Source organism: Portunus trituberculatus, chromosome 35 (assembly GCF_017591435.1).
Source record: "Portunus trituberculatus isolate SZX2019 chromosome 35, ASM1759143v1, whole genome shotgun sequence".
Classification (NCBI taxonomy): domain Eukaryota; kingdom Metazoa; phylum Arthropoda; class Malacostraca; order Decapoda; family Portunidae; genus Portunus; species Portunus trituberculatus.
This window is the reverse complement of record NC_059289.1, coordinates 9,281,755-9,301,346: the sequence shown is the minus strand read 5'-3', so window position 1 is coordinate 9,301,346 and position 19,592 is coordinate 9,281,755.

Sequence of the window (19,592 nt, the reverse complement as noted above, 5' to 3'; positions counted from 1 at the left end):
AATCAGTATTTGTTAACCCTCATGGATCCCACTATCAGGTACCCTGAAGGATTCCCTCTTAAAAACATAACATCAAAGACCATTGTAAAACATCTAATACATTTTTTCACCTCGGTAGGAATTCCAAAACAAATTCAGTCTGACAAGGGTAGCAATCTCACTAGCAATTTTTTCCAACAGATAGTGAATGAGCTAAACATCGACCATGTAACCTCCTCAGCTTACCACCCCCAATCCTAAGGCTGTCTGGAGCGGTTTCACCAAACATTAAAATCCATGATGAAGAAGTATTGCTTGGAGCATCAAGGAGACTGGAATGAAAGTATCTCTTTCCTTCTCTTCGCTTTAGGAGAATCTCCTCAAGATTCTTTAGGTTACTCCCTTTGAATTACTCTATGGTAGACAGATCAAGGGGCCTCTCAAAATATTAAAGGATCAATGGTTTGCTCAAAATACTCCTTCAAGCCCCAGTGTGTCTGACTACATCAGTAACCTTAAGAATAAAATCAGTGAAGTCAGATCTTTTGCTAAATCAAACTTCCTCAAATCTCAAACTAAAATGCAGCAGAATTTTCTTCCCAAATCTGTCATGAGAAGTTTCAAACCAGGAGACAAGGGTTTACTTTTTCTTCCCAATCCAGGCAATGCTCTTCACAGTAAGTTCATGGGACCTTATGTTGTGGCTCAAGAATTAAGTCCATTAAACTATGTGGTCCACACTCCTGACCATCATAAGGATTCCCAACTAGTTCATATTAATCTAATGAAACCTTACCACTCCAGAGAACCAGAGGACGACTTGTCTCGCACTGTACCTGTATGTCTAGTAGGGAAGGAGTCTGGTCCTGTGCCCCCCGAGGAAGAGTCCGACATCGAATTCCTCTTCTCGTCATCTAAAGGACGCCCCTCAAACAGTCAAATCATGTCCAACCTTGATGAGGTGTTTCTTTCCTTAACACCTTCACAACAGTCTGATCTTAAAAAGTTATTGCTAGACTTTTCAGAAATCACAGGTGACCTTCCAGGACTTTGTACTACTATCCAACATGATATAACTTTAATATCTAATGACATCAAGCCTATAAGACAATCAGCCTATCGCATTTCACCCATTAAAAGAGACTTGATGAAAAAAGAGGTAGACTATCTGCTCTGGCATCACCTTGCAGAACCTAGTATATCCCCCTGGGCTTCTCCCTGCCTGTTAACATCTAAGCCAGATGGTAGTAGTAGATTTTGTACCGACTACAGGATATTAAATAAAGTGACGGTGCCAGACTCCTACCCATTACCCTTGATAGAGGACCTTATACATAGCATAGGAGTAGCCTAATTTGTAACCACTATAGACTTATTTAAAGGTTACTACCAGATTCCCCTCTCGGACGAGGCCCGAATAATATCCGCCTTCATCACCCTCTTCGGACTATACCAATACACAGTGATGCCCTTCGGCTTGTCTAATGCTCCCGCCACTTTCCAGAGGGCTATAAATTACATCACCCAGGACTTGGAGGGAACATCTGCATATCTGGACGACCTGGTGGTGACTTCGGACGACTCGGTGACACATCTGACCCGTCTTCGGAGGCTGATGGGTCGGTTGCAGGAAGCCGGGCTTACAATCAACCTGGCCAAGTCCACCTTCGGGAAGTCTACGGTGGTCTACCTGAGGCATGTGGTGGGTAACGGCAAGGTTCGCCCCAAGAGAGCTAACGTGGAGGCCATCCTTGGCTTCCCTGTCCCTACCACCAGGAAAGCACTCATGAGGTTCTTGGGGATGGCTGGTTTCTACAGAAGATTCTGTAGGAACTTCTCCACCCTGTCCGCCCCCCTGACGGACCTTATCAGCACTTCCGTCCCGTTCCACTGGACCCGGACCTGTGACCAAGCCTTCCAACACCTCAAGGCGTTCCTCTCCTCGGAACCAGTGGTCTGGACGCCGGATCACTCCCGCCCCTTCCATCTACAAGTGGACGCGAGTGGAGTTGGAGTGGGTGCTGTCCTCCTACAAACGGACCCCACAAGTGGCATCCTCCATCCCATCGCCTATCACTCCGCCAAGCTGAAGAAACATCATTTCAACTACTCCACCATCGAGAAGGAGGCTCTGGCACTCGTCCTGGCGCTCCAACGTTTTGAGTGCTACCTTCATCCTGGTCCTCAAACTACGAAGGTCTTCACCGATCACAATCCTCTGGCCTTCCTTCACGCCATGAAGAACCGAAACCAACGCATTCTTAGGTGGGCCTTGTTAACTCAACCCTTCAACTTGGAAGTCCACCATATCAAGGGGGTGGACAACATCATCGCTGACACCTTATCAAGATCTCCCGTCTCACCTCCTTCATGAGCCCATTACGGAGGTCTTAGGGGGGAGGAAATGTTACGGCCCGCCCGTAACATACTCCACTACCATCCCTCCTCCGCTTGTTACCTCGTTCGCCACCTCTCCGCCTCCCCTTCCACGTCACCGTCTCGTGAACCTTCCACGCCACAGTCTCATGAACCCTCCACGTCACCGTCTCATGAAGCCCCGCTACTGTCCCGAAGTTGGATTCATGCAGCCCCATTCGACTCAACCGGAAGTGTTAAGCCAGCTCTTGGCTTTCTGGAAATAAAGTCGAGGTCCAGGCCTCAACCAGTGAACACAACGCCTCTTGGGTCTACCGTGGGATCAACCATCACCCAGCACTTCACCACTACGACACCTCATAAGTATCACTTCCCCTCGTCCCGTGTTTTCCTCATTGCCTCCATATAGGATTAGGATTATTGTTAGGTATTAAGTTGGGTTCTTTATTGTTGTATTTATTACTGTGTTATATGTATATGTGTATGTCATTTTCATGTTATATATCTGTTTTTCATGTCTCATGTTATATCTATGTGTGTCAGTTTCATTATGGGTTATTAAAATAGCTTTTTAAAGTGCCCTCTTTGCATTTCCTCACCAGTTGAACCTGCAGTGTTTTTTTTATTGTTATTGTTCACCGGCTCCTCGATGCCAATCTTACCAGTTTAACCGGTGAACGTAACACGATGCATCGGTATCGGTATCGGAATTGGCGGTATCGGCCTTTTTTCGGGTATCGGTATCTGTATCGGTATCGGCTTATTTTATGCCAATACTTCTGATACCTTAAAGGAATTTACTACTTAGTGATATATTCAATATAAGATATTGATGATAACAAATTAATATAATACGGCGTATTAAGTTTCCGTGGTGATTACCGTATGTCATAGAATACTGTTTTCTGTGGTAATAAGCCACAACCTAGAAATTTAGAATAGACTAAACTTTCTTCTATTTAATTGAAAATATTAGGTGAAAGCTCATGTTTCTGAATTGGTCTACTAATGTCTAATGAATTAATATCAAAGGATGTCAAATTTAATTAAAGAGAAAAATACACAACAAAATGAGTTTCTTTGCTAATATTTTGTGTCTGTTTTACAATTTTAATAATTTTAGAAATATTTTTGATCGCCAAAATATCGTCAATGAAAATTAATAATGAAAATGCACAAGACCAAATGGTTGCTAAAGGAGTAAGAAGTAAGAATTTAAAATAACTGACAAGAATCAGAAGACTGAGAAGATATTCATTCCAATTACTGAGTAATTTACTTTTGCAAATGGCTTCAAAAACCTTCTAAAATTGCTCCTATTTCACAAACGTTCTCAGAAGGACTTACAGCATCCCCCAAAACAAAGCCTCCCATCTGATAACGCTCGCTGCCCACCAACTCATCCTGGTGTCCAGTGCAGTAATCACTATAAGTAATAGTATCGGTATCGGTGGTATCGGTATCAGTAGTAGTATCGGTATCGGCCCAATTACATGGTATCGGTATCGGTATCGGAATCGGCCAAAAATTTGGTATCAATACATCTCTAATCCAAAATAAGACGAATAATGAGCACAAACACAACGAATAACACAACGTGTTTGAACAATGAGGCGTCAACAAACAAACTGAGCAGGCGGCAGCCGACCGCAGATTTTGCTACCTAGCATTCGCTTCTACAATAATTATTATCGTTCATCGTATCTCAAATTTTTCGTTGTATGTTGGGGCATAAATTTCCGAATATTTCATATCGTATCTCAAAATAATCGTAAGTTATAACGACCGTATTTCAAGGTATCACTATACACAGTGATGCCCTTCGGCTTGTCTAATGCTCCCGCCACCTTCCAGAGGGCTATAAATTACATCACCCAGGACTTGGAGGGAACATCTGCCTATCTGGACGACCCGGTGGTGACTTCGGACAACTTTGTGACACATCTGATCCGTCTCCAGAGGCTGATGGGTCGGTTGCAGGAAGCCGATCTTACAATCAACCTGGCCAAGTCCACCTTCGGGAAGTCCACGGTGGTCTACCTGGGACATGTGGTGGGAACGGCATGGTTCGCCCCAAGAGAGCCAACGTGGAGGCCATCCTTGGCTTCCCTGTCCCTACCACCAGGAAAGCTTGTATGAGGTTCTTGGGGATGACTGGTTTCTACAGACGATTCTGTAGGAACTTCTCCACTTTGGCCGCCCCCCTGACGGATATTATCAGCACTTCCGTCCCTTTCCACTGGACCCCGACCTGTGACCAAGCCTTCCAACATCTTAAGGCGTTCCTCTCTTTGGAGCCAGTGGTCTGGACGCCAGATCACTCCCGCCCCTTCCATCTACAATTGGACACGAGTGGAGTTGGAGTGGGTGCTGTCCTCCTACAAGCGGACCCCACAAGTGGCATCCTCCATCCCATTGCTTATCACTCCGCCAAGCTGAAGAAACACCAACTCAACTACTCCACCATCGAGAAGAAGGCTCTGGCACTCGTCCTGGCGCTCCAACGTTTTGAGTGCTACCTTCATCCTGGCCCTCAAACTACGAAGGTCTTCACCGATCACAACCCGATCACATGAAGAACCGAAACCAACGCATTCTTAGGTGGGCCTTGTTAACTCAACCCTTCAACTTGGAAGTCCACCATATCAAGGGGGTGGACAACATCATCGCCGACGCCTTATCAAGATCTCCTGTCTCACCTCCTTCATGAGCCCATTATGGAGGTATTAGGGGGGGAGGAAGTGTTACGGCCTGCCCGTAACATACTCCACTACCATCACCTCCTCCGCTTGCTACCTCGTTCGTCACCTCTCCACCTCCCCTTCCACGTCACCGTCTCATGAACCTTCCACGTCACCGTCTCATGAACCCTCCACGTCACCGTCTCATGAAGCCCCACTACTGTCCCGAGGTTGGATTCACGCGGCCCCATTCGACTCAAGCGGAAGTGTTAAGCAAGCTCCCTGATTTCTGGAAGTCAGTCGAAGTCAAAGCCTCAACCAGTGAACACACCGCCTCTTGGACTACCGTGGGATCCACCTCAGCCAGCACTTCACCACTGCGAGACCTCATAAGTATCACTTCCCCTCGTCCCGTTTTTTCCACATTGCCTCCATATAGGATTAGTATTATTGTTAGGTATTAAGTTGGGTTCTTTATTGTTGTATTTATTTCTGTGTTATATGTATATGTGTATGTCATTTTCATGTGTTTCATGTTATATCTCTATGTGTATGTCAGTTTCATTGTTATTGGGTTATTAAATAGCTTCTTAAGTGCCCCCTTTGCATATCCTCACCAGTTGAACCTGTAGTGTTTTTTTTTTATTGTTATTGTTCAACGGCTCCCCGATGCCAATCTTACCCATTTAACCGGTGAATGTAACAATATATATATATATATATATATATATATATATATATATATATATATATATATATATATATATATATATATATATATATATATATATATTACGGTCATTTCGCCCACATGTCAATTCGCCCACCGGTCAATTGGCCCACAGGTCAATTCGCCCACAGGTCAATTCGCCCACATATAAGAGTCAATTCGCTCACATATATTTAAAGAAAGAAATAATTATTAAAAAAATCTACATACATGTAAGATTAAGAAAGTGGTGACAAAGAATTAAAAAGAAACTTTGTAACTGATTCAGAAATCAGTTACAAAGAATTAAAAATAAACTTTTATCAAAAGACAGTTAAATAAATGTAATATTCAGAAAGTAATGACCAAAAAGTAGTCACAAAGAATAAAAAAAAATTTTTGATTAAAAGACAGTTACATACATGTAATATTCAAATAGTGACAAAGAATTAGAAACTTTTATTAAAATATAGATTCAGCTGCGCACTGGGCCATTCAGGTGAGCGCACGCTTTCAGCAACTGATATGCCGATCACTCACTCCTCACGAGTTCCTCCCAAAGAGTAAATATTTGACCCTGTAAGTTTCTATATTTTTTCCGTTGTATCCTTCGTAGCTTTTTTTTCGGATACTAGCCTTATGTAGATAGATGTAAATTTAGCCTTTTTGTGGAGAAGGCTTAGGAGGAGGTAAAACTGGAGGTTACATCTACCTGCAGTGCGTTTGTTTATTCGATTGTGCCAGCCTTCAATGTCATTATTGGTGCGGATAGACTGATTGAAAATACTCCAGCTAGAAGTTGGCCATAAGGAGTTGTGGATCCATGTTCTTGAAATGTATTGCATTATAGTCTGTAACTGGGCTGTGGTAGCTTGATGTGAGAGCCGTTGAAACACGGGACCTATATCTGCCTCAGGCAGAAATGGAAGGACCATCACTTTCCTTAAGTATTTGTACGTCCCGTCATTATGTGTGTATGCATGCTGGAGACCAACCTCTTGAACCTACATAAGTATTTCAAAACAAAGAAATTAGACATTGTATTGTACAAAAGAAAAAAAAATCTGGTCATATTATGGTGATCCAATTTGTTTTAAAACTACTATTTGACAGGTACTATATATAAAAAATCTGTAGGCAATTAGCTAAATTGACTAACCTTTCTCCATACAGCTTGCGTCCAATGGTATACGCATCCCTTGACCTTGGCATTAGGCAAAACCTCAGGCAAGACTTTCCACATTGCTTTCTCATTTTCAATTGTTATGTGCTGAACAAAAGGCTCATTTGGTAAACTAGTTAAAACTTCATAGAAAACTTTTCTGTAGTCACTCTTTTTTTCTCCCAGACATAATGACAAATAGTAAGGGGACTTGTTTTGCATGGTCATCTGCCCTCACAAAAGCGTTGACTGTCATCAGCTGTGTAAAAGGGTGCCTGCATAGCTTGAACGTGCTATCAATGTACCAAAGATCAAATGGCGGCGTTCACGAACTGATACGTCACCTATAAGAAAGTCGTCAGGAATGTGATTTACTTCTAGCTCAAAATTCAGGTTTTTGGGCCCTGTCGGTCTTAAAATTTGTCTTTGTCTGTTTGCTGTTCTTGCCAAATGCTCTGGCTTAGGCAGACTAGGGCATGGTGCATTTCCTATCTCTTTTAGCAACACATCATCCACTATAGCAGTCGCTGGTTTAAACAGATCTTGTGCTGCTAGTTTCTTTACCTGTAATGTTACTTTAGTGACGATATCAGAGCCAGTTGGTGGTGAATGGTTGTGCAACACGTTGTTCTTTACATATTTTCCATTTCTCTGCGTTACTAGTGTCTTGCATGGGTTACTTTTAGGGCGATTAGTATACTGCCAGTAAGTTACATTCGATCGCTGCATTTTTTTGTTGTAAGTGTACCCATGACTGTCAACGAGCTTATCTCTACCACGCTGTGTGTCCTTTTCAAAGAGCTGGAATGTAATTTCACTTTCTGACTGCAATTCAGTATCTTGTATGGCTGGGTCGTCAAGTGAATCCTCTAGTTCCATTGGCAAATCAGGTGGGTCATCAACTGAAGACTCTTGTTCAACTGCAGAGATGTATGGTTCGTGTTCCATGGCAGGGGTGGCTGGGTCGTCCACTGGATGGGAGGTTGGTTCGTCAGTGAAGGTGCAAGTATTACAATTCCAATCAATGGAAATACTGGATTTCACAGCTGCCCAGTAATCAGCACGAGATACGCCAGTATTGCATTTCCTGTGTTGCCACCTCCCACACATGTCGCACTACAGACCTTCTTGCCTTGCCCTTACAGGTACGAAGCAATGAATACACTCGTCTGTGCAGTCTACCATCTTGCCAGGAACTGTTTTATTCTATGGTCAATTAGTAATTACAAAACATAGGAAATGAACCACCAAACAACACACACACACACACACACACACACACACACACACACACTTCCATAGGCTTTGTGAATAGTTTCATAGAGAGCGGACGTGCCTCCTGCTCAGAGTGGCATCTAACTAACACTCCACACGCTAAGCAATGTGCTTGAGTGAGAATCGTTATTGGTATTGAGGGGCAACCAGAGCGAGTGAACGAGTGTACAGAGTGATTGTAGCCTGGTGGCGTGTACATGGGAGTGATCGGAGGTGTGAGAACCTCCACACTCCAAACGACAGAGCGGGAACCACACAAAGGCCAGCCATAGCTGCCGCCAACGTATCCCACCACACACACGTAGCTACCAGGCCTGGCCCCCAGTGACCACACACCCACATGCTCCCAGGAAGAGTAAAAAAAAAAAAAAAAATGGATAAACCGGTAAGAAATAAATTACCAAATTCAAAATATGTCGATGAGGCCCAGGGAGCAAAGCCGAAAGTGGCCAGTCAAAGCATGAATCCACCTTCAACAGGGGCAACAATGCAAGGTAGATTGGTAATGTTGGAGAAGAGATTTGAGGAGTTGGTGAAGGAATTAAAAGTTCAGAGGAGTGAGGAGGAGCAGGATAGAGAATTCCGCAAGGCTTTGAAGGAAAGAGTTAAGAGACTGGAGGAAAATGAAAAATGATTGGTGGATGAGAATGCACACTTGAGAGTGGAGGTTGAAAAATACAAAAGACGGTTGGAGGAGAAACTGGAGAGAGTAGTAAAGGAGAAAGATGACTTTAAGGAAATGATTAGTGAGCAGAATGAAAGGTTTGAAAGGGAATGGGAACTGAAGAAAACACAATGGACTGAGTCGAGGGAAGCAGAGATGGTTGGATTACAAGAAATAATTAAAGACCAGTTGAAGGAAGACAAAAAAGAAAGGTCCAAGGAACTGGTTAATGTAATGAAGAATAAGGAAATATTGATAAGGGAAATAGCAGAAAAGAAGAAGAGTGTGTTAATATTTGGGATGAAAGAACAAAATATAACATATAAGCCTAAGAGAATTAAGGAAGAATTAAAAACGGTAAGAGATCTGTTCAAAAATCTAAATGATGATGAAAAAAAAGACCTACAAGAAGAAGTGGAAGAGATCCATAGACTGGGTCCGTATAAGGAGGAGTGAGCAGACCGATTAAAGTAGTACTGAAGTCACAACAATCTGCGGAGGATATCCTATATAGAACATCAAAGTTAAGAGAGATTGAAGGTTGTAAAGAGGTGTTTGTGAGAAAGAATAGAAATGAGGAAGAGAGGAGAAGATATAAGGAATTGGTGGAAGAGGCGAGAAGGAAAAATGATGAGCGGTCTGAGGAGGAAAGAGAAAAGTTTTTTTGGAGAGTTATAAGAGAGAGAGTCAGAAAGTGGTATGTGGAAAGAAGGAATGCGGAGAAACCCCTAGAGGGAGCAGTGGGTGGACCGTAATGTATACTAATATAGATGGGATACTGTCAAGTAGATTGGAATTGCAAGACTATATGATGGTGGAGAAGCCTGATATAGTGTGTTTGACAGAGACAAAATTGCATGAAAAAACAAAGATAAATTTAGATAATGAATATAATATATGGAGAAAGGATAGAGTGAGTAAAGGTGGAGGAGGAGTTATGATTATGACGAAGGAAGAAATAAATGTGGATAAGGTTTGGTATGGGAAGAACAACGCAGAAGTGATAAGCATAAGGATAAAAAGTGATGGAAAAGAATTACTAATCATGGTGACCTATGTACCTCCTAAAACAAATTCTTGGACATTAAGGGAATACGACAATATGATCAAGGATACTTTACATAGTTTGGAAAGTGTATTATCTGGAAAAAAGAAAGGTGATACTAGTAGGAGATTTTAATTGTAAGGAGGTGGATTGGGAAAATCTAGTAAGTGGTGTTGGAGAGAAAGCATGGGGAGAGAGATTTCTTAATCTAATGATGGAAAATATGATGGAACAGAGGGTGAAGGAAAATACTAGATATAGAGGAGATGATGAACCGGCTAGACTGGATTTGGTGTTAACAAGAGAAGTGTACCTATGTGGAGATATACAATACAAATGTCCTTTGGGAAAGAGTGATCATGTGGTTATGGAAATGCAGATAGCAACAACACAACGAAGGAAAGACGAGACATACAGGAGTGGTAGATTGAATTGTAGAAAGATGGACACAGAAAGTTTGAAAAATTATTTCAGAAAATTAGATTGGGAGGAGATGTTACAAATCAGAGAAGTGCAAAAATAATATGAGATTTTTATGAAATATTATAAAAAGGAGTTATGAAATTTGTACCAAAGTATAAACCGAGAGAGGAAGGAAGAAAGGATTGGTTTAATGCAACTTGTGTTAAGGCTAAGGAAAAGAGAGATGTGGCTTGGAAAAGATGGAAAAAGAGCAGGAATATACTAAATAAGGAGAATTATAGTGGCGAGAAATGAGTATGTGAGGGTAAGGAGGGAGGAAGAAAGAAAATTTGAAAAGATATTGTAGACAAGAGTAAGGAACATCCAAAATTGTTTTACAGGTTCATAAATGGTAAACTTAAAAAGAGAGAGTCCATTGAAAGATTAAAAGGAGAGCAAGGGATAGTAGATGACCCTAAGAATATAGCGGAATTGCTAAATAATAGGTTTCAGCAAGTATTTACTGAAGAAACAATGTTTGTAAAGCCTCAGAATGTACAAGGAAATGTGCACATGGATGACATTAAGATACCTAAAAGGAGTTATATAAAATGTTGGAGGAACTTAAAGATGATAAAGCGATGGGACCAGATGAAGTTTCAGGAAAATTATTGAAGGAGTGTAGAGAAGAATTGATTGATCCATTATATGATATTATAAGGTGTTCATTAGAAACAGGGGAAGTACCAGTAGAGTGGAAAAGAGCTAAAGTGGTGCCCATTTATAAGGGAGGCAGTAAGGAAGAGCCTCTTAACTATAGACCTGTGTCTCTAACAAGTGTGGTCGGTAAGATTTGTGAGAGGGCGATAAAGAAATATTGGATACGGTTCTTGGAGGATCATAAGTTATTATCGGATCATCAATTTGGCTTTAGGAAAGGGAGGTCATGTGTAACAAATCTACTGAGCTTTTATTCAAGAGTGGTTGACAAAATACAAGAGAGAGAGGGATGGATGGACTGTGTATATTTGGATTTAAAGAAAGCTTTTGACAAGGTACCTCACATGAGACTGCTATGGAAATTAGAGATTTATGGAGGACTGAAAGGAAAAGTGTTAAAGTGGATGGAAAACTACTTGAGATGGAGGAGATGAGAACGGTAATAAGGGATGCAAAGTCGGACTGGTTGGTGGTGGAGAGTGGAGTCCCACAAGGCTCAGTGCTGGCACCAATACTTTTCCTTGTATATATTAATGACATGTCAGAGGGAGTAAACAGTTATATTAATTTGTTTGCGGATGATGCGAAGTTGTGTAGGTGTGTGAAGAGTGAAGAAGATTGTGAATTTTTACAGGCAGATCTGCTGAATAAGATTTGGGAGAGGAGCAAGAGGTGGCAAATGGAATTTAATCTGAGCAAAAGTCATGTGATGGAGATGGGAAAGAGTGGAAGACGGCCAAGAGGGTCATATAAGATGGGTGAAGAAGTAGTGTTGAAAAAGGTGGAAAAGGAAAAGGATTTGGGAGTGATAATACAAGACCATGGGCAGTTTGAGGTTCATATTGATAAGATGTTTGGAGAAACGTATAATTTGATCAAAAATATTGGATTAGCCTTCCATTATATGGATAAAGATATGATGAAGAAATTAATTAGTACGGTAATTAGACCAAGATTGGAATATGCTGGAGTGGTTTGGTCCCCTTATAAAAAGAAGCATATAAGGAAGTTGGAGAGATTGCAGAAAATGGCAACAAAAATGGTTCCGGAATTGGCAGAAATGACCTATGAGGAGAGATTAAAAGAAATGAATTTGCTTACCTTGGAACAAAGAAGAGAAAGAGGAGATTTAATACAGGTTTATAAACTGTTGAACGGACTGGATGAAGTGGATAATGAGCAAATGATGTTGAGAGAGGAAAACTTAAATAGAACTACGAGATCGCATAGTAAAAAGATAGCCAAGGGAATATGCTTGAAGGATGTGAAGAAATATAGTTTCCCACAAAGATGTGTGGAGGTGTGGAATGGTTTGAGTGAGGAGGTGGTGTCAGCGAGGAGTGTGCATAGTTTTAAAGGAAAGTTGGATGTGTGTAGATATGGAGACGGGGCCACACGAGTATGATACCCAGGCCCTGTAAAATTACAACTAGGTGAATACAACTAGGTGAATACACACACACACACACACACACACACACACACACACACACACACACACACACTTCCATAGGCTTTGTGAATAGTTTCATATGAATTAAGTATATTTTCACTACTTGACTGCCTTACTAAAAAAACGTTTATTATTATTATTATTATTATTTTTATTATACACACGCACACACACTCGATCCCTTATCTTCCACCTCCTCCCTCCCTCCCCGTCACCTCCCCTCTCCTCTTCTTCCCTGCCAGCTTATATCCCACACCATCCCTCCTCCCTCCCTCTTCCCTCCCTACCTTCCTTCCCTCCTACCTCTCTTCCTCTTAGCCCTTCCCATCTCCCTCCCTGCTATCTCTCTTTTCTCCTTTCCTCCAACCCCCTTCCTCCCTCTCCTGCTGCCCCCAACAAACACACTTCCCGGTAATTCAGTGGTTAGAGCGCTGGCTTCACAAGCCAGAGAACTGGGGTTCGATTCCCCGGTTGGGTGGAGATAATTTGAGTGTTTCTCCTTTCAAGTGTAGCCATGAGATAGTTATAATTGTTAGAGAATATTTCTTTGCCATATTTGTAATGCTATGATTGTGCATTGTTGAATTGTTTAACCCAGCTATCTTTAACGCAATTAATTTGTTGTATATGTACATTTTTAGGGTTTACGATTTTGTGATGGAATGTGTTTTTTTCCAGTTCACGCTAATCATTAAAAAGAGTGATAGCAGTCGGGACTTTGTGTCATATACCCTAGGAAGACAGCTACAGTAGAGATCAGTGGTGTGTATTTTACCTAGTTGCATTTACCTATAGCTGTGACATACTAGATATGAGCTATTATCGTAATATCCAGCCTTCGGTATATCCTAGTAATATCTGCAAAATCAGGTTGCCAACCCTGCCACAGTGTGGGCGAAATGACTCCACGGTGTGGGCGAAATGACTCCACAGTGTGGGCGAAATGCCCTGTGGGCGAAATGACTCCATACTGTGGCAAAATGGCATGTGGGTGAAATGACCAGATACCATATATATGTATATATATATATATATATATATATATATATATATATATATATATATATATATATATATATATATATATATATATATATATATATATATATATATATATATATATACACACACACACACACACAAATCAATAAATAAGATAAAATTAATAAAAAAAATTGAAATAAATATATATTAATAAACACAATTAAATGTCTGCTGTCTCGCGACGTAAAAGTGATATCACACAGATAGATAGATAGATGTAAGATACGCTATTGCCTTTGCAACGGCAGCGCAATTTTCTTTTCTTGCTTCAGGGCTGGGTCAGGGCTGTCACTCTTTGTTTTTCTAGTTTTCCAAAGTTCTTCCACATACAGTGTATATTTTTCTATTTCGCCTTCACTTATGGGTTGAACTAAAGAACTTTTTCTAATATGGTGTCTTCTTTAATTGCATATCTGCTGCGTATGTCTTTTAGTCCTTGGCAGTGTAATAAAAAGTGTTGTAGTGTTTCACTTTCTCCTTCCTGGCAGATGTCACACTTTTCCTCCCCTCCACTAAACCTCTTCCTCCAGTTTAGTCTCCTCCTTTGTTGTAATTATTTGTTAATTCAACAATAAATGTATCAATCAATCAATCAGTTTAGTTGTAAATAATTAGTTCGGCACCTATACAATAATTTAGATTTAAATGTATTATCATATATGTTTTCTTCCTTGATTTCTTTTTTATTCAAAAAGTTCATATTCAACGTTGATTTTCCTTCCATTCCTGCCCTCCATTTCCTTCCTCCCCATATCATATCCTTACTCTCTCCTTCATGTTCTCTTCAGTCATTTGATTTAATTCTTCCATATTGTTTATGTTGACTTGTTTCATATACCCTCTTATTATTCTAAGCCACTGACTTCCTTTACTATTTTCCTTCATTTCTTGTATTATTTCCCTTAATAAATCATTATTCCCTTTCAATACATGTTTTGCGTAGCATAATTTAATTTTTATATCTCTTTCTTCCATGGTGGCACTTCCTACTTCTCGTAATGCCTCTACTGCCACATAATTTGGTGCTCCTAAAATATGTTTCCAAACTTTATTTTCTATTCTTTGTAGTTGTTCCAGTTTTGTTTTATTCCAGTCCACTACTGCTCTTCCTGTGAGTACACTTGGCAACACTACACTCTTCCAGTATGTTTTTTCCTATTAAGATTTTATTACATGATCTTGCCGCCACTGAAAAAGCTATGTTTGACATTTTTCTTGCCAATTCAATTTTCATTTCTTTATATTTCTTCATATGCTTTCTTTCTTCTGTAATCCTTATTCCTAGATATTTAATTTCTTTTACTACCTCAATATCCTTTATTTTTTCTGGTTTAGGTTCTTTTCTATTTATAATCAAACATTGGCTCTTTTGTATATTGATGTTCAGCCCACATTCAGCTGAAATCTCTGTCACTAAAGTTATCATCTGCTCCATTTCTTTCCTGTTGTTTGATAATAGAAGCTCGTCATCTGCATAGAACAATACTGGAATGTATAGTTTACTGTTTTTAAATCCCATGTGGCTTTCATTTATCTTTTTAATAATATGATTAACAAGTAGCAAAGAGCAGTGGGGAAGGGATCCTGTACACCCTTGTCGTATGCCACTGCTTACTGTGACATCCCCAACTTTCCTCTGGCCCAAGAACATCCGTGTTTTGTCATTTGTGTATAGTGTTACTATAGTGTCTATTATCTTGGGGTTGCATTCATAGTATTTTAACACCTTTATTAACTCTTTTCTGTTTACGGAATCAAAGGCTTTTTCAAAATCTATAGCTGTAATTACTAGTTCCTGTTTCCGAACTAATTCTTTACAATAAACTGGAGGAAGAGGTTTAGTGGAAGGGAGGAAAAGTGTGACATCTGCCAGGAAGGAGAAAGTGAAACACTACAACACTTTTTATTACACTGCCAAGGACTAAAAGACATCAAATCAGCTGGGTGGAGTAACTGCGAAGGGGGAGTCGGGAATGGAGGCGAGCGCACGGGACGGCTTCTCGGGGACAGTGCCTGATTGTTTTTTTCCATCGTCACTCCCAAGTCCTTTTCCTTATCTACTTTTTCTAGTTCTACTCCATCTCCCATCTTATAGATTCCCACTGGTCGTCTTTCACTTTTTTCCCTTTTCCATGACATGGCTTTGGTCCACATTGAATTCCATCTCCCATTTTTTACTCCATTTTCAGATCTTGTTTAAGTCTTCCTGCAGTATTTCACAATCCTTTTTGTTTTATGACTCTGCACAGTTTCGCATCGTGTGTGTGTGTGTGTGTGTGTGTGTGTGTGTGTGTGTGTGTGTGTGTGTGTGTGTGTGTGTATTCACCTAGTTGTATTCACCTAGTTGTAATTTTACAGGGCCTGGGTATCATACTCATGTGGCCCTGTCTCCATATCTACACACATCCAACCTTCCTTTAAAACTATGCACACTCCTCGCTGACACCACCTCCTCACTCAAACTATTCCACACCTCCACACATCTTTGTGGGAAACTATATTTCTTCACATCCTTCAAGCATATTCCCTTGGCTATCTTTTTATTATGCGATCTCGTAGTTCTATCTAAATTTTCCTCTCTCAACATCATTTGCTCATTATCCACTTCATCCAGACCGTTCAACAGTTTATAAACCTGTATTAAATCTGCTCTTTCTCTTCTTTGTTCCAAGGTAAGCAAATTCATTTCTTTTAATCTCTCCTCATAGGTCATTTCTGCCAATTCCGGAACCATTTTTGTTGCCATTCTCTGCAATCTCTCCAACTTCCTTATATGTTTCTTTTTATAAGGGGACCAAACCACCCCAGCATATTCCAATCTTGGTCTAATTACCGTACTAATTAATTTCTTCATCATATCTTTATCCATATAATGAAAGGCTAATCCAATATTTCTAATCAAATTATATGTTTCTCCAAACATCTTGTCAATATGAGCCTCAAACTGCCCATGGTCTTGTATTATCACTCCCAAATCCTTTTCCTTTTCCACCTTTTTCAACACTACTCCTTCACCCATCTTATATAACCCTCTTGGCCGTCTTCCACTCTTCCCCATCTCCATCACATGACTTTTGCTTAGATTAAATTCCGTCTCCCACCTCTTGCTCTACTCCCAAATCCTATCCATATCTGCCTGTAAAATTTCACAATCTTCTTCACTCTTCACACACCTACACAACTTCGCATCATCCGCAAACAAATAAATATAACTGTTTACTCCCTCTGGCATATCATTAATAAAGACAAGGAAAAGTATTGGTGCCAGCACTGAGCCTTGTGGGACTCCACTCTCCACCACCAACCAGTCCGACTTTGCATCCCTTATTACCGTTCTCATCTCCCTCCATCTCAAGTAGTTTTCTATCCACTTTAACACTTTTCCCTTCAGTCCTCCATAAATCTCTAATTTCCATAGCAGTCTCATGTGCGGTACATTGTCAAAAGCTTTTTTAAATCCAAATATACACAGTCCATCCATCCCTCTCTCTCTTGTATTTTGTCAACCACTCTTGAATAAAAGCTCAGTAGATTTGTTACACATGACCTCCCTTTCCTAAAGCCAAATTGATGATCCGATAATAACTTATGATCCTCCAGGAACCGTATCCAATATTTCTTTATCACCCTCTCACAAATCTTACCGACCACACTTGTTAAAGACACAGGTCTATAGTTAAGAGGCTCCTCCTTACTGCCTCCCTTATAAATGGGCACCACTTCAGCTCTTTTCCACTCTACCGGTACTTCCCCGGTTTCTAATGAGCACCTTATAATATCATATAATGGATCTATCAATTCTTCTCTACATTCCTTCAATAATTTGCCTGAAACTTCATCTGGTCCCATCACTTTATCATTTTTAAGTTCCTCCAACATTTTATATAACTCCTTTTTAGGTATCTTAATGTCATCCATGTGCACATTTCTTTCTACATTCTGAGGCTTTACAAACATTGCTTCTTTAGTAAACACTTGTTGAAACCTATTATTTAGGAATTCCGCGATATTTTTAGGGTCATCTACTATCCCTTGCTCTCCTTTTAACCATTCAATGGACTCTGTCTTTTTAAGTTTACCATTTATGAACCTGTAAAACAATTTTGGATGTTCATTACTCTTGTCTACAATATCTTTTTCAAATTTTCTTTCTTCCTCCCTCCTTACCCTCACATACTCATTTCTCGCCACTATAATTCTCCTTATTTAGTATGTTCCTGTTCTTTTTCCATCTTTTCCAAGCCACATCTCTCTTTTCCTTAGCCTTAACACAAGTTGCATTAAACTAATCCTTTCTTCCTTCCTCTCTCGGTTTATACTTTGGTACAAATATCATAATTCCTTCTTTATAATATTTCATAAAAATCTCATATTTTTTTTGCACTTCTCTGATTTGTAACATCTCCTCCCAATCTAATGTTCTAAAATAATTTTTCAAACTTTCTGTGTCCATCTTTCTATAATTCAATCTACCACTCCTGTATGTCTCATCTTTCCTTCGCTATGTTATTGCCATCTGCATTTCCATAACCACATGATCACTCTTCCCCAATGGACATTTGTATTGTATATCCCCACATAGGTACACCTCGTGTTAACACCAAATCCAGTCTAGCCGGTTCATCATCTCCTCTATATCTAGTATTTTCTTTCACTCTCTGTTCCATCATATTTTCCATCATTAGATTAAGGAATCTCTCTCCCCATGCTTCCTCTCCAACACCACTTACTAGATTTTCCTAATCCACCTCCTTACAATTAAAACCTCCTACTAGTATCACCTTTCCTTTTCCAGTTAATACACTTTCCAAACTCTGTAAAGTATCCTTGATCATATTGTCGTATTCCCTTAATGTCCAAGAATTTGTTTTAGGAGGTACATAAGTCACCATGATTAGTAATTCTTTTCCATCACTTTTTAACCTTATGCTTATCACTTCTACGTTGTTCTTCCCATACCAAACCTTATCCACATTTATCTCCTTCTTCGTCATAATCATAACTCCTCCTCCACCTTTACCCTATCCTTTCTCCATATATTATATTTATTATCCAAATTTACCTTTGTTTTTTCATGTAATTTTGTCTCAGTCAAACACACTATATCAGGCTTCTCCACCATCATATAGTCTTGCAATTCCAATCTACTTGACAGTATCCCATCTATATTAGTATACATTACGGTCCACCCACTGCTCCCACTAGGGGTTCCTCCGCATTCCTTCTCTCCACATACCACTTTCTGACTCTCTCTCCTATAACTCTCCAAAAAAACTTTTCTTTTTCCTCTTCAGACCGTTCATCATTTTTCCTTCTCACCTCTTCCAACAATTCCTTATATCTTCTCCTCTCTTCCTCATTTCTATTTTTTCTTACGTACACCTCTTTACAACCTTCTACCTCTCTTAATTTTGATGTTCTATATAAGATATCCTCCGCAAATTGTTGTGACTTCAGTACTACTTTAATTGGTCTCCTTACTCCTTCCTTATACGGACCCAGTCTATGGATCTCTTGCACTTCTTCTTGTAGGTGTCACACTAGCACTTTTTCCGTCGTTTTTCAGAAAATCGACAATATTTTTGGTGCGGCCTGTCACACACAAACGGTGTTTCGTCGTCACTTCCCGCCAACACAATGTAAACACAAACATGGAGGCCACGGTGCGGCAAAGATACGCTGCTCTGAACGTAATACTGTGTATTACGAAATTTAGATGAGCTAAACAAGCCAAAAAGCGTGCATGGATGCGTTCATGGTTAGTGGTAGAACCAATGCACGTAGAAGCAGGTTGAGGAGACGCGGCAAGTCTTGGTATGTAAACAAAGGCGGAAAATTTGCAGACAGAAACGATCCCTATCGTCTGACAAATTCATGCGATAAGTTCATGCGGAACGTTGAAAAATCGACGGAAATCGCATTAATCGACGGAAAAAGTGCTAGTGTGACACCGCCTTTAGATTTTTGAAGAGATCTCTTACCGTTTTTAATTCGTCCTTAATTCTCTTAGGCTTATATGTTATATTTTGTTCTTTCATCCCAAATATTAACACACACTTCTTCTTTTCTGCTATTTCTCTTA